This window comes from Triturus cristatus, chromosome 8 (assembly GCF_964204655.1).
Source record: "Triturus cristatus chromosome 8, aTriCri1.1, whole genome shotgun sequence".
Classification (NCBI taxonomy): Eukaryota; Metazoa; Chordata; class Amphibia; order Caudata; family Salamandridae; genus Triturus; species Triturus cristatus.
Window position 1 is genome coordinate 771,374,943 of NC_140591.1, and position 16,747 is coordinate 771,391,689.

Genomic DNA, 16,747 nt, shown 5'->3' on the forward strand with positions numbered 1-16,747 from the left:
TACTGCCCTCTTTATGAACTTCCGACTCCGCCGGAGTCGTGTCGACGCCGTGAGGCGGTTCCGGTTCGATGTCGCTAGCCGGCCTCGGCTCGATGTCAGTTCTTGTCGACGCCGTGAGGTGGTTCCGGATCGATGTCGGCGGGCGGCCTCGGCTCGATGTCGCTGGGCAGCCTCGATTCAATGTCGGTCTCCGGCGTCACAGGGACACGACCTCCCTACTTCCGGGTGTCTCCGGAGTGCGACCTCCACTCCCGACCTCCGGTGCTCTTCCCTTCAGGTTCCGGCGACTCCGGAGTGCGATCTCCACTCCCGACCTCCGGTGCTCCTTTCCTCAGGTTCCGGCGACTCCGGAGTGCGATCTCCACTCCCGACCTCCGGCACGATTCACCTCGGTCTCCGGCGACTCCGGAGGGCGGACTTCACTCCCCCGTCAACGCCGCACACTCGACCTCAGGTGACTTCCTCCTCGACCTCTGGTGTCTCCACGACCTCCGTCGGCGCCCTCTCTCGACCTCTGGCGGCTCCGGGTACGACGTCTGCTTTCCAGTCAGCGCCGCTTCTTCACCTCCGGCCCCAGGTCTCTAGGCTTCTCGGCGTCGGACTCCAGGAAGATACCAATAGACAGGTCAGGAACTTGCTGTTCTTTACTTTCAAGGCCTGTTCCGGCTGTTCAGGTCCTTGAGTTGGTTCTTCTTGACTTTATCCCACACAGGGCTCTAGGCTGGGCTCAGTCAGTAGGGACTAGTATCAAGGGTGGGTTTCTGGACCCCACTCCAGGCACAAGTTTCCACCCGTGCTGCCTCACTCCTTCCTCCTTCAGTGTTGTGCTGCTCTCCCTTCACCAGTCAGGTGCCAACTGCCAACTCCAACTGCCAACCCTGAGCTGGCTTCCCAACATTCTAAACCTGCCTCACACTGTCACAGGGTTCTAGAATGTTCTGGAAGGTACTAGTAGGTTCCAGTGATGTCACAGGTGACAATGGGTGGCCACCATTTTGTGTTTCAGGCCCTCAGACAGAAGTTCCAGGGGTAGGGAAAATGGCTCCCTGACCCTGCATCAACACTAAAAAGTCTGGTGGTTCCCAAAAAGGAAAAATACTAACAGGGTTTGAGGCAAAAGTGGGACAAAATAAATAATGATGAGGAGGGACCACCCAAAGGGCTGACAGGTCTAACAGATAGTATGCACAAACATTTGGGCTGTGACATTAAAGACATGGACCAAGGATAAAGTTAAGCTAGTCGCAGTGTGAAGACAATGGACTAAAAACAAATTAAGAGAGAGAACAAACAACAAATACAGATCTATTAAGTTATAAGCTATTAGGTCTTTAACAGTAGATGCCACTCCAAATACTAGAAAAGTACTTTAAACATGCGGTAAACCTCCCAACCCCTTGCCACCACCTCACCTACCAGCTTGACATCGTCCCTATCCAATGGTTCAAATGTAGTATTGAAATCACCTGCCACAATGGTTAGTGCCAGATGATTCCTGTGCTCCCAAGACATTTCTAATTCTTGTATGGTGTCAAAAAGCTTCCCACCCTGTACCCCCCTTGCATATATATTACAAATTTCAACTGCAGAATTCTTGGCCATGATCCGGGAAAACCCTAAGATGTCTTGGGAGCCTATCTCGATTCTTTTTATTTTACAGTGAAGTGAGGCTTTAACACAAATGATTAGGTCACCAGATTGCCACCCATGGCAGTTGATTTTAACTGGGATGAAATAGTTTCAGTAACCTCCCTTGAATGCGGGTAAAACACACCACGTCCCCTGGAATAGGCAGATGTGCAAACTTTTTGACAAAGGTGTTCCAATCTGAACACTTATTTTGGAGTTCAGCCTTGCCACATTCCAGAAGGCTCATCAGGATGGTCTCTAATTGGACTATTATATGATCCACTAGGCTGTACTAGGGAAGAGGAGGTAGTAATAGATAGAGATGAGGACAAGGCATTATTACTGGGTATCTCTTTGAAACTTGCAGATCTTTGCGAGGACTCCCATGGGAACTGTGAGGAAGTATCCCCACTGTTCAGACAGTCGAAAGACCCCAATGTGGTGCTTAAGTCTGGATGTAATAGTCACAAGCTTTTTACATTAGATGTGTGTGGAGCTACCCTACGATATTTGAATTGTAGAGGATAGTCTTTGGGGGAGCTGATTCTTGTATGAAAGCCCACCAGATTATCAGCTAAGTTTCTATTAGTAGGAGTACTTTAAATCAAGCCAAACCTAGAGCCATGAGTGGATTGTCTTTTGGCACTGCTAATATCCTCCCTAATAACTAACTTACAATCCATAACCTGACGGATTCAATGGATAGCCTTATTTTATAGGGAATCCTCACTTTTGTGCCTCAGATGAGGTTGGAGTTTAGGGATGTTTATCATAAAAAGGTGAGGTGAATGTATGAAGTCTCTGTGGATCATGTGTGCCTACTACATCCCTTCTGGCTGGAAATTCACGAAGCCCACCCTCCATCACCCTAGCTTCATGAATGCTTGGACACAATATAGGTAGCCATTCATTGTCGGTGCGACTACTGTATCCATTCTTCCAATCATCTATAGACTTGGATGAGTTATGTGCAATACCCTTCAATGACCTCATTATTGGCTCACCATATTCTCTCTGTCTAGAACATCTCACATTGGGCCTCTCAAAGACGGCTCCTCCAGCCTTTTTATTTTTTTTATTTTTTTATTTCCTCATTAGCCTCTGACCCCCCACAAACTGGTAATCTGCCGGTCTCCACTGTTACTCACTATGGAGAAGTAGGTTTATTTATTTAGGAGTATTGCCCTTTCGTCAACCTACCAGTGGTACACCTGCGTTCGACCTGTTGCTAACCTCTCGCTGTTTATGAGAGGGTGGTCATGTTCTCTTCCGATTTTGATAAAACCAGGGACCAGAGTTGTGGACGAAACCCACCTTCGAACACTGTTACCTGGTGATCCAATGATACGGAGGGGGATCCGACCATCTCGGTCAAGGAGCTTTCCAAAAGGCCTAATCATAGGGCAATAAATATGAAAGGAGATGATCTTTACCAATCACATAGAAGAAATTGATTGTTTATTCTACTGTATGAACTGGAAGCCATTTTAATAGACAGTCCCAAATTGCTTTCTTCTTACTATTTTTTTAGTCTGGCCAAGTCCATTATAGATGTTTTATAGACTGATGAAAGCCATTCCGAGTGATTGGGAGGCGAGACCTCTGCCCCTTTTTTGCATATTTCTCGTCTAGCCAGCAAAATAGCAAAGAAAAGAAAACTCCTAGAGTATCCAGTGATTTCCATTTGAATACCAAAAGTTATTAGGCTAAGGGTGATATGGACTAGCTGTTCTAAAATAGACGACAGAGTGGAGGACACCTTTTGCCAGAATTCCGAAATGTCCGGACAAGTACAGAACATATGTGTGTTCGGCGCCCTTTCCTTATTGCATTTTTTGCATCTTGCTGGTGGATCATTGGACTTCTTAGAGAGTCTGGCAGGGGACAAATAAGCTCTGTGCGTTGTGAAGTAATGATTTCTTCTCAGCCAAGCTGGCTTCACAACGGAGAACAAGGTGTTATATGAGATCTGCCATAAGTCAATATTATCCCCTTCCACAATCAACTCATCCCATAATTCACCGGCTAATCTGAAGTCTCCGTCTATTGCACCCTCAATTGCCCAATAGAAAGAAGCTACCTCCATCTTGCCAGCTGGCTTTTTGACCAGAAGTTCTTCAAGATCGTTACCCAATCCAATAGGCTTTTTATGATTCTGGGACCAACTTTTTAGCTGTATGTATTTAAATCTTGACATACCACCTTTCATTTTATCATTTAGAGTTGCCCAAGGAAGTAGAGAGCCATCTTCAGTTAAGTCTCCCCATGTTGTTAAACCTGCTGTTTTTAATGGTATGACAAGCCCATCTTTAAGGCAACTAGGAGACCCTGGGCTATCTCACCACAGGGCTAATCTTGAATAATACTCCAGTCCCATTAATGCTTTTATTCTGGCCCACAATTGGGCCGCTCCACTTAGGACTTTCAGCCTGACTTTTTTGAAGAATATTTTGTCTCCATATTTAAAAAGAAAGCCTCCTTGAGGAAGCTCCGATTGGTCGAGCATTACTTTAAACAAATTACCCCTATCCGAATCATCTGGATGTTTTAACAGCATTCTTGAATAGGTTAATTGAAATGCCCACGCATAATACTGGACATTCGGGAGTGTAAGTTTTATCCAAGAAATCCTGGTTGCCTTGTAGCCCATACGAATGAGTTTATTGCCTGCTGAAATTTATCAATAAGTTGTTTATCACAATATAAAGGGATAGTATTGAAGAGGAAAGTTACTCTTGGTAAAATGACCATTTTTATCAAATTTACTCTACCCAAGATGGTGAAGGGGAGATGAGCCCAAGATTTAATTTGATTTTGGCTCTCTTTAAGAATATTTGAGAGATTCACCTTTGCTATCTCCTCGATATTAGGGACAATTTTGACCCCCAAATACCTCATGCCATCCTTAGTTTGGTAAGGACCCCTTGGCAGGTTCCATGCCATAATTTCCATTTTTCCAGCATTGACTTCGTTGCCAGACACCCTGCCGAAGTCTTCTGCCAACCTAATGACTTGAGGAAATGATGTATCCAAGTCGGATGACAAGATTAAAATGAACCAACTAGTGGGACCAGTAGCATAAACAAAACACCATCAAGACAAGGCTGGAGGAGCCAGTAGCCCTGTATGCAGGCTCCTCCAGTCTTGTCTTGATGGTGTTTTGTTTCTGCTACTGATCCCACTAGCTGGTTCCCCAAGCCTGATAAATGAGAAACCATTGCTTTAAGGGCCCCTATCTTTTCTTTGATCTCTCTTATTGACACCCACAAGATCTGGATGACATAGCAGGTGGTCTGTAGCAGACCTAGGACCAATCTGCTTCGATGGCAGTTCAAGTGAAATGGGCCCCCCCCTTAATCACTTGCACAAGGCACAAACCTGTTGCTCCATATAATAGTAGGTTCTACAGGGATATCCCATGGGGGTCCGGGGTCATCTGTACAAGCTGCTGAATCAGCTGCACTGAAAGTTACATCTGTACCAGGAGCATTACCAACATCTTTCTTTTTGAACATACAAGGTAATGTGCACACAGCTGACTTCGATTTCTTAGCTGCTCTACTCTGTGTCCTATTTTGTGGGCTTTTATTTCCATGGATCAACTCCCTAATTAATAAATCAATTTAGTTTAAAGTACAAATGGTCACCTTCCTTATCACTTTGCTTGGATGATCCTTGGGCGTGTTCTGAGGCTTTGCATTCACCCATGGGCCTCTTAAAACACACAATGCGAGTAATACAAACCTATACGTTTCTATCTTTGACTAGACAGGCTCTAGTTAGAAAAGAAAACCCACGCACAAAGCACCATGAGGAGAAGGCCTAAAGTAGAAATACACAATCAAATTAAGAAACAAAATAAAAGCTACAGTTTATTCCTGTTTAGCAGTAAAATACAGAGAAGAGCAGAATACAACCAAAAACATCAGAAATTAGCAGTTCCTGAACTTGCACCAGGACTGCACAAAGCTTCTGTCCATCTGGTCAGGTGGAGAAGGCTTGCTGTGTCTATTTCGGAAAACAATTTACCCTAAAATCTTTGTTAAATGAGAGGGATCACTGGTTGCAGCGAGAAGATACACTACCTTAGTCCATAAAAATAGAAAGAAAGTCGCCTCTAGTCAAAGTAGAGGCAAAGCTTAAAGACCTCGTCAGGATCTGCAACCAGGCCACGCATCCACTAGACCAGGGGTCTCTAACCTTTTCTGTAACAAAAACTACTTCTGTTCAATGAAAACCATCACGAGCTACTAATACTAGTGATGTAAAAGTGAACTCCATGTCCAAGAGTGTCATATTATCACATCGGTGCATTGGGCAGGGTTTCCAGCAATAATGCCAAAAAGGCTTTGATAATTTGAACTGAAATATTACATGGGATTTACCTACAAACCATAGTTGCAATCCCCCTGGCACCAAAGTATAAATATGAGTAATAAATCTCTCCAACTCAAATAATGACTTTAAACACTTACTGAAAAGTCAACTATTTTTCTACATACATCAGCTTATGAGTTATGAAAATACACACATTTTTGTCTTGAATATATGCTTTTAAAGGGTGATATACATATAATAATTCAACCAAGCAAAAGCTTCAGTAGTTATAGGCTGGGCTGAACACAGGAGAGTTACTCACACGCAGCTGGAGAGCTACTGGTAGCTCAGTAGCTACGCTTTGGAGACACCTGACTAGACACTTCACCTTATTTACACTTTCAGGCACACAAAATCCCACAGCTATGGAGAGATGGGTGGTAGGGGCAATGATGAGGTGTGTGCCGGTAAACTGGCCAAGTTGATAAACAGTGGCCAAACACAGAGCCGGGGGGGGGAGGGGTGGCCCTGCCCTGCCTCTTCTTAGGACTGACGGGCACAGGGCGGGCCCCCAAGTTGCCCAGACTTCGCACAGGCACATCCCGTACAGCGTGTCAGGAGCGTACGCTATATAGCGTTGTAGGCAGGCAGGTGCGGTTAATTACAGGGGCCTCCTCCTTTGCCCTGAAGAGCTCTGGGACTCGTAGTCCACCCTGTAGTTGCAGTGATGGTGTTTAAGAATATTTCAAGCATTCCAAGTGGCTGAAACTTATGCAAGCATTACCCTTTAGGAAGCACACAGGAGATACCAATTTACAGGGAATTAAAGTTAAATAGGTGTCTGCTGATTGTAGACTGGATGTGGTCATCATTATTGAATATCTTTTTTATTGTCCTATCCTCTAATCCTTTCTGTATCGGTGGTCATACTGTCTTATGAGAGCACATTGGCCAAGGACGAAACTAATGTGCTGAGGACAGTTGCACATTTGTTTTTCCAACATATTTTTATTGCCATTTAAATGTTACATCTTTCGGATGTACCTGCTCACAACATTGCATGAGGTTCAATTTAAAATACAGTTCATCATCACAGTAAACCAATATGACTCGGCCGCTGTTTCCAATTTTGACCATATCACTACTCTTAGTAACCTGGTGCATAACTTAACCCCAGGAGCCAGAGTCTCTGGCAATGCCCACATAATTGTGGTGGCCCAATGCATTGCCTAATAATTTTGACATTTAATCTTTCAATGGTATGCAACCTGATATGGGAAGGGGGTCTCTAGGGAAAGTGACCCAGATTATGGAAAACAGAGAAAAATTAACTATTAACTAACTTTCAGCACAGGGGTGGTTAAGTTTTCTATGAGCATATCGGGGAAAAGGAAGCAGGCTTGGGGACGTGATGGGCAGGGAGGGTGGCCAATGAATCGAGGTGCCTGTCAGTCCACCAGCCATCTGCTGGGTTATTCTCCCCAAATCTCTTAGGTGGGGGGTGATTCCTCAAAGTAGCTACTCCCATATTATTTGTAAGTGCTCATGTATCTCCAAATTCCTCACCAGTGATACTTTTACTCCCAGTGTTCGTCATTACTCCTAATAGGGTCCCCAGTTACCCTATTGTGTACTCCATGTGATTGAGAACTATTTCCGCTGTCCTCCATTCCACTACAGTACCTCTCTGGGTGCTCCTAATTCTCCAGAATTTCCCTCCAGGGTTCCGCCATAGGGTGGCGTCTCACTCCCCTTGCATCTTCCCTAGTCAGGGCCTTTCCCTCTGCTCCCCAGTGGTTCACATCCCGTTCCAGTCTCTGATCCTGTGACCACTAGTAGATTTCCATGTTAATGCTATCGCCTCCTAGCCAGGACCAAGGCTAAATCCAGAAATCTATCTCCTACTTTCTATTTGGGCAGTCAAGGGAAAAGTTCCTGCAAGCTAACTCCAATTGTGGGTTCAAGTGCATGCCCCACAACCGCACCTACAATCTCCGGAGCTTCATCCCAGAACTTACTTACTATAAGACAGTCCCAGGTCATTTGTATGAAGTCAGCGTCATTATGATTACACCTCTGTCAATTATGTATTTCGCCACCGTAGGTGACACCAAGCCTATGGGGTTTCAGATATGTCATATGTGTATAATTAAACTGCATGTATTTCATCCTGGTGTTGCGGGAAACCTTTTTGGGGTATGCTCGAATTCTGGCCTGCTCCTGGTCAGAAAGTTCCCTATCTCATGCTGTCTCCCATTTGCTACGTTTTTGCAATGGGGTACGGGACATCTCTAACAGTCAGGAATAAAACCACTTCACCTGGTGCCTCGCCCAAAGTAAGCATAGAGTGCAACACCACATTGTGTCATGGGTTCCTTTCGTCCTATACTCCACAACACCCTGAATGTCCATGTCAGGGCTTTGTACTGCAGGAACTGACCCGACTAAAGCCCGAAGCCGTCAACCAGATCTTCCAAGGGGGCAAGTACAGATTGCTGATAACAGTCCCCCACTGTCTTCAGTCCAGGCTGACAGTTGTTCAGGGGTGAATGTTGTTCTGAGGTTGCCATCTGGTAAACCTATCGGGTGTAGGGCCGGGGCATACAGGCGCACCTCTGCCCTCTTAGCCATGCAGTATTTCCAACACTGCAGGGCTGTCGTCTGCCATAGGGATTGGTGAGGGATTACCATCACTTGAGCAAGCATTCTGTCTAGCAATAGTGTAGTGCGGTCACCGTAGTCCATCAAATCTGCCCCCTCTGAGCCATTGCCCTCCAACCATTGTGCCAACCACCGTAACTGAGAAGCCGGGTAGTAGAGTTCAAAGTTCGGCACCCCTAGACCACCCTCCATCATGCGGCGCTGCAGAGTTGCTAAGGACACCCTCCGACGCCCCTTCTCCCATATAAGATTTTGCAACAGAACATCCTGCTGCCACAACCACCCAGCAGGCACCGCAGTCAGAAGATTAATAAAGAAATATGGTAAAAGTGGCAATATGACCATCTTGGATAGTAAAACTCGGGCCATAATCGGGAGAGGTAAAGAGCACCTAAGTGCTCTCCCAAGATTCCCCTCCCTCAGATCATCTAGGGAATGGAAGATGTGAATCTCTAGATATCTGTTTACCCGTAGGCCAGACAGGAGCTCAAATCTTCCCAGGAGGTCAAGTGCCACTGCAGAGCCTATCACCGCATTGCTAAGATATATCAGGAGGTCGTCTGCATAAAGGGAAATGATATGGTCATTACCCCCAACAGTTAGACCCACTCTCTCGCCTCCCTGACGAAACAACGCTGCTAACTGTTTGATCAGCAAAGCGAATAAGAGAGGTGATAGTGGGCATCCTTGTCGGGTGCCACAGAAAACTCAATATTGTGTGGAGACTGTTTTGCCTGTCTTGACTCTTGCCATGGGATGTTCGTAAAGCACCTTTGCCCATTTCACCCAGTCATTTTCAAGACCCGTCAGCCTCATGGACTCGAACAGGTAATCCCATCGTACAGTGTCAAAGGCCTTCTCCAAGTCTATTGACAGGAGGGCAGCCTGAGGGAGAATCCTCACTCCAGGGTGGTACAGCTATGAATACAGTCTATGTAGGTTGAACAAGGTACTCCGGGTTGGGATAAAGACGTTCTGGTCTGTATGAATTAGTGTTGACATATATGGGCGTAAACAGAGTGCCAGTATCTTGCTAGAGATTTTAAAGTCCATATTGAGCATGGAGAGTGGTCGCAAATCTGTAACATGTGCCCCCTCAGTCAGGGCCGGCTTTAGCGCTGGTGGCGCCCTGTGCGACAATGTTTGTTGGCGCCCCCAATGACCACCTCCGTTAGGGATTCCCTCACTACCACCCTTCAACAGTGCACCTCAAGTCTCCATAACTAATTTCTAATGGATTCATTAAATTTTATAGCAACACTCATACCAGTGTAGGGTGTCAGAGCTTTTTACATCACACATATTATACAGAGACAATCAATCCAGTGCCATAGCTAGCCTTTTGGCTGTCCGTGGAGGTCACTGCGTTTTCCACCCCGTTGCAGTCGATTGAAGAGTGGGGGGGGGGGGGGGGGATTGCTACCCCTAGATGGCAGGTAAGAGCGGGAGAGGCCGCCGCTGCCAAAACTCATGCCACCTGGAGCGGACCACCCCTCCCCCCCACCTTGCTATGCCACTGAATCAATTATACGTGTGTATATCAGTATGAGAAACATTACATAAGACATAGGACTACAATAGGAGTCATGTCATCCATACTTGTAGGCAGTATAGTTTAAGACTGCTTGGTCTAGAGAAGGGCAAAATTAGAATATAAAACTGAACACCATGGCTGGGGGTTCTCTTTAAAAATAAGATTTGATTTCGGCCCCAATCAACCCATTTTGCAACATTAAGATAATAAAAGACTGGGGATAAAATCGTAACCTATACCATGCAGTTTTCATGCAGCTCTGTGATGACAGCTAATTGCTCACTGTTCTACATTAGGATTTTAACTTAAAAACTGCAAGAATAGGATCTCTCTGACAAAAGCAGTAGACATATTTACATGATATGTTCTTTGAGATCTGCATGGTACACGTTCTTTGCAGCAGGCACATTAACCCTCTATGCTACCTTACAATAAATCACAACTTTCACAACTGAAAGTTCGATCTCTCTCTTAATAAAAAACATTAATCACCGGAGTTATCGTGACATGTTTATTGTTGCCAGAAAATTGCTGGAAGCAAAGAATGCGGCAGTAAGTGCATTTAAAACTATAATATATGTTGCACTGCCACAGAGCCAGCCCTGCCTACAACTTACTTTGTTTAAATTAAAAAACTGAAAGTGACTTACACAAAATTGAGCGGACGTAGGCTATCTCTAGCAATCAAGGCGGCAAGAAGACATACTGAAATGTTAACGCGAAACCTTTTATTTTATTTTCTGACTCATAAGCAAAACAAATGTTTACTTTTACTGCAGCTCATGGGTGGGCATAAAAGTGTGCCTCCTGATCTAATTAACACTGTCTTATGTTTCTAGGAAGATTAACGTCCTGGAAAAGAAAGCTTGATGTTCAGCAGTGCAGGCTTTTGGGCAATGCGACTGGCGCCAATTTCAGAGCCCAAACGGCGCCCCCTGGCCTTGGCACCTGGTGCGGTGGCACCGCTCGCACCGCCCAAAAGCCGGCACTGCCCTCAGTAGTAATCTTGGGGAGCGGAATCATCAACGCATCCCTGGCTGACTCCGGCAGCTGCCTGAGCCACAGAGATTCCGTATATAGGGTTTCCAGACGGGGAGCCAGATTTGATGCGTACACAGAATAAAACTCTGCAGGGAGATTGTCCGGGCCCGGGGTTTTACCTGTGGCCATGCTCTTAATAGCCCCCTGGATCTCCTAGGCTGTCACCGAGCCACCTAACATTGTCCTCACCTGTTGGTCTAGTGACTTAAGAGTTAACTGGGTCAGAAAAGGTCTCTGCTTCTCTTGGGGAATCCGGGAGGCGCTCTATCCAGGATCTCATAATAGCCACAGAAAATAGAATTATTGGCCTCTGGGCTAGATTCTCCAGTTCTAGTTCGAACGTGAGTAACCGGGGAGCCGCGTATCTCCGGTTTAATCAGTCATGCCAGTAATTGTCCTGGTCTCCCTTCTTCCTCCTATACCTTGGTAACGTACCCCCTGCAATCATGACACCTCAGCCTTTCAAGGGCTTGATTATACAGTGCTCGTGCTTCCTTTAATGGTCGCTGGCCAGCAATTTCTGGGCCCTGTGCATTGTCCAACCAATGCAGCCTATCCTCTAGGTCCTTCAGTCCCTGGTGCAGTTCTCGCTGTGCTCCAATACCCTGTCCCAGGCAGAACCTCCTTGTCACCACCTTAAGTGCCTCCCACTCCACCAGTACTGTGGATGCCATTCATGCATTGGTAGTAATCATCAACTGCGACACCCAGGGTTTCCTTAATACAAGGGTCTTCTAACAGACCAGGGGAGCATAAAAAGGCATCTAGCCTTGTGTGCAACTGGAGTATGGGTGAGTAATACAAATAGTCCCCATCCTCCAAGTGCTGTTTACTCAAGGTGTCCTTCAATCCCCAGTGCCCAATCCAATCCCTGGATCCTGCCAATAATATCAGCAATTTGCTGCTGTACTGGGTCCACCACAGCAAAAGCTTCTTGCCATTGTTCAGGGGCGTCATTTCTCCGATCCAATGGCACTCTGGCCGCCTTTGCTCTGGCCTTTCCCATCACCACAGAGGGTGGTTCTCCAGGATCCTCAGCAGGATCCCGATGGAAGACACTACCACGATATTGCTCTGTGGGTAGGCACAGTATGCGATGCCAGACCCAGGCTGCTTCCAGTTGCTCCCCAGTCCCCCTTTGTACTATGAGTATTTGCCAACTAAATTGGTGAGGTGCAAGTCTCCGTGCCCGACAGCAGAGGATTATAGAGAGAAGCGGTGCCTGGGTATTTCCAGGGAGCTCGCACCCACCACAATCCAGGGTCCTCACTGAGCCACGAGAAGCAGGCCGAGGCTCAGGATCTACACGGGGCTCCCAGCTATCCCAAACAGGTGCACAGAACACTACGAGGGGTGCAAGGTGTGAGCACTTTATCTAGACAGAACCGACTAGGGCCTACAGCAATGGCTTGCTACCTTCTATGGCTCATCCAAGTCGATTTCCCTTCACCCGGTCTACTGACAAGTCCATCAAGGGCCTCTGACCGGGCCCAGAGTCCTGAGCAACTCTCACTGTGTTCCTGTAATCCATAGGATAAAAGAGGGAGATGGGGCGGACCAGTCAGGGCCCCCCACTGCACAAGAGCAGCCGCCGGGTCACCACCGCGCCCGATTCGGGCCTCGAATCCCGTAGTCCTGACGAGGCTCCCTTCATCACCACATCAGCCCATCTCAGAGGGATTTTACCCACCCGTTTCTCTGGAATTTAAGAGGGTTCAGGAATTCCTGCCACCAGTCAGCGAGTATACACCTCAAAGGGGTGGGGTTCTTGTGCTGATCTTCTCAGGATTGGCAAATTGCAGAGTTCGGGCAAAAAGCCTGGGGCCAAGGGACCAACTCCATCAGGAGTAACAACAGGCAGAGGTAAGGCTCCTCTCCTGAGGGCAACAGTGTCCCACATCCAGTGCTCCCAGATGCCCAGAGGGGACCCTTTTCTCGCCGCGCACAGCCCAGTCCCCAATGTCCAGCCAGGCACATACAGATTTCCCCTCGCCCTCAACGGTCTGAAGGCCTGTGCGTCCGCGGCACAAGAAGGGCTCTGTAATTTCAGGCAGTGCTGCCTCACCTGCCAGCGCTCCATCTCCTCTCCAACTCAAGTGACCTTCGCTTCGCCTCCAGCCATAGACTGCTGCTCTCTGCGATTTTGCCCCAAGGGTCGGCCGAGAAGATCTGTTTTGTGGTGCCCGGTCTCGGTTCACATAGGCCTCTGTATCTCCCAGAGCACCCCAGCTGCTCCGACAAACTTCCGTCTTAGGGCTGCACTAGCTGCTTTCTCGAACCTTGCAGTACTGCAGCAAGGAGGGCTGCTCTCTAGTGTTTTCTCAGGGCTCGCGGCTGCTCCAACATTCGCTGAGTGCAGTTACCTCCCGGGGCACCTGGGCCGCTTGTACTTCAGACTAGCTCCATTCAGCAACCCGGGGCCGCCATTTTGGGCATTCATGCCTTCAGCGGGTCGCTGATGCGGCTCAGCTATTGTGCCTTTCTCAGGGTTCCAACCGCTCACAGCCGGAGTTCAGTGTTCTCCAGTATTGTAGGTAATTTGTACATGCCTCGCTGCCCACCCTGCTTTTGGATATCGTAGGATTATAATCGAGCCGGCGCAGAGCAACAGGCTCACGCGTCTGCCATCATTGGCCTCCAAGCCACGCCCCCTGAGGGCAGTAGCTCATAATATGGGTTGCCAGAAGTCACTTTCTGTACCCCTGGTTTACTATAATTAGAACAACCATATTTCCTTGTGCTTTGTAGTGATCAAGGACCAATAGAAATAGGTTCAGCATGAACTCAAGGAATATTGGCATTATTCTGCCTCCCGTTCTGGGCTCTGTTTGCATGTCATCGCATGTCAGCAGGAGATACTTTGTCACTAACTTTTATTTGGCAACCTAGTGCATTTGTAGAGAGTCTTGCTTTGCACCAATTGGGCACATACACCAGCTAACAATGGATTTGGAGTCAGCTTGTTGTATGAACCACTGGTTCCCACTGGTGCCAGCTTCTGGCAGCTGTCCACCATAATCCTCATCTCCTCCATGTTCTTAATGCATCTTTGAACAAAGATATTTGATGTATCAGAGCCACACCAACCACTAAACCTTTACCTGAACTTTCCCTATTAGTTTGATATATTTAGACATTGGGAGACTCCTATCAGAAAATCTCTTAAGTAAACAATTGGGTCTATGATATACTCTGACGCCCATTTCCCTGATTGGGGAAACACTGCCCTTGCTCAGCTGCTCACTTTCCACGTCCTTGGACCCCAGATTGCATCTCACTTCCTAGTGTGAGAGAAACATTTATTTATTCGCATGCCCAGATGCTCTCTTTTGTAGACTCCATTAGAAGAGCCCTGATTTCTGCCCACGTTGTCTTCTTCTATGCTGGCGGTGGGAATGATATTTGTACTTACTTTATTGTTTCCACTGCCCCTGTCTTGAGCATCTGATTCTCTCCTCTCTTTCTACGAAGCTTTTCAGTGTTTGTGGTTCCATTACCTCCTCCACCCGTCCACTGTTACCTAGATATGTGTTGGAACACATTATTTGGTAGTCTTCCATTATTCTTGATCCACTGCTCCACATCCTTTTTTCTCCATTTACCTTTATCAGACCTCTGGCCCCCATTTTGTCTCATATGGTTTGGTGCTTGCATGCCAGCTGGTTGATGGCTGTCCTCCCTGTCCATCTTGTTTTTGTCTGTGTTTTTTTTAAACTTCTGATGACTGTCTTCGCTTTCAATTTACTTGTTTCTTTTCCCGATCCTGCCCAATTGGAAACCTTCCCCGTCTTTTGCATATCCCCAACCTGTTCTACCTGCACCAGTCATACGGATGTCGGGGAATGTAACCTTGACCTCTGCGTCTGCTCTACCTACTTCCTTTGTCCTTTTTAATGCTTTTTTTTCAAAGCTCTTCACTACCAAGTCAATAGCACAAGCTCCTTGATCTCATGTTCCATTTTTACGCAGCTGATGTCCTTTTTGTTGTTTTTCTCATGCTCATCAGTTCACTTAACTTGTGTCACTGCCTGCCTTCACTTCTCCACTGTCCTTGAGCACACTGTGGGCTAGCTTTCTAGGCTGGGCATCGTGCATTTTTCCTAAGGAGTGGTACCCATGTGTATTCTGCTTGCCTCAGCTTCTTCCAAGGGTGCTCTGTAGTAATCCTGTTTTCCGTATTTGTTATGGATAGGCCATGATCTTTTCTCTCCCGTCTCCTTCTGGGTTGTACCAATGTTCCTGTTTTCTTAGCCCTGCTTCCACCCTTGACCTGGTGCGGTACCAGTTCCTAGCGCTGACCTGACATTTTTCAGTGTTCCTCCTCTTGGGTCCATTTTGCCCTTTTCTGGGTCTCTTTTCCTTTTTCTATTTAAGTCAATCAGTTAAGAGAGTCATTTACTGTAAAAAAAAAAAAACAGTCTCTAACAATATAGTAAAACTCAACAACGTAATGTAATGTTTTAGGCCAATACTCCGAGTGAGTGGAGTAGTTAGGGTGGAATGAACACACATAAATGCAACATTGCATTGCATTGCATAATCCTTTTATACTTCTTTCCTGACGTAGTGTCTGTGATACAGAAGGTCTTCATGACTGCAAATGGCACAGACAAAACAAGTTCTGCACTTTTCTTCCAATGTGTCATGTCACTCAATTGTTCTCATGGTCAGTGGGGGTAGTAGAGTTCCACATCCTAGATGCGCTTCCAGTGAAGGACTGTTTTAGTTTTTTTCTTTCGTAAATACTCAGCTCTTAAGTAGAATATCATCTTTGCCTCCCAGTGTCCACTGCCGTTGTGAGCTGGCCAGTTTCTGGGCAAGATAGTTGGAAGGTTTGGAGAGTAAGGCTTTGTGTGTTCTGTAAGCTAGACTGCTTACTATACCCTCACTTTGTGAGTCAGAAAATAAAATAACAGGTTTTGTTTGCCCTAAGCCTTTTTTGTTTCCTTCTTCCGTCTGGGCCCTTGGCCTCTTCCTTTTCTTTTACATACTATCTTCCTTTTCTGCCTTTGTCTCTCTTGCTCTAGGTTTAACTTTGATGATGTAAATAAAGTACTAGTCCCTATACTTGAGTGTTGGTCCTCAACTTGTGCTTTCCATTTAGGTTTATGAATGTTAATGTATAGTTTACTTAGCTGTACAATATATAACAAATGCGGATGACAAAATGCATATGCTTCAATCATACATTATTACATTAATCAAACAAAAGTTACAGAAAATGAAGATTTACAGAATTTAAACCCAGTTTTGGAGAAAGCTCCGTTTGGAGAAAAGACAACCTAATCAAAGAGATTACAATCCTTAATTTTCAAAAACAACCTAATTGGGTAGAGCTTCCTAAAGTCCAGAAACAAGGACCAATTAGGAGTAACATGTTTAAGCTAGCTTAGGACATTAGCACATATGCAGACTCTTTTGGCATGATGACGTTTTTTATTTATGCGAGATGCGAAAGCAACTTAATAGATGTTTGAAATCAATTTTTCAAAAATCAGTATCAAATGATTGAAATAATAAGGGTGCATCTCATTTACCACATCTAAACTGAACTAATGGCTAGTG

General features: G+C 46.1%; 1 protein-coding gene across 2 annotated transcripts in view; it reads left to right on the forward strand.

Annotated features, from left to right (window-relative positions):
- Positions 1-16,747, forward strand: part of ADGRG2 (adhesion G protein-coupled receptor G2) — a 900,557-nt gene that overhangs the window by 292,846 nt on the left and 590,964 nt on the right. The window lies entirely within an intron of this gene.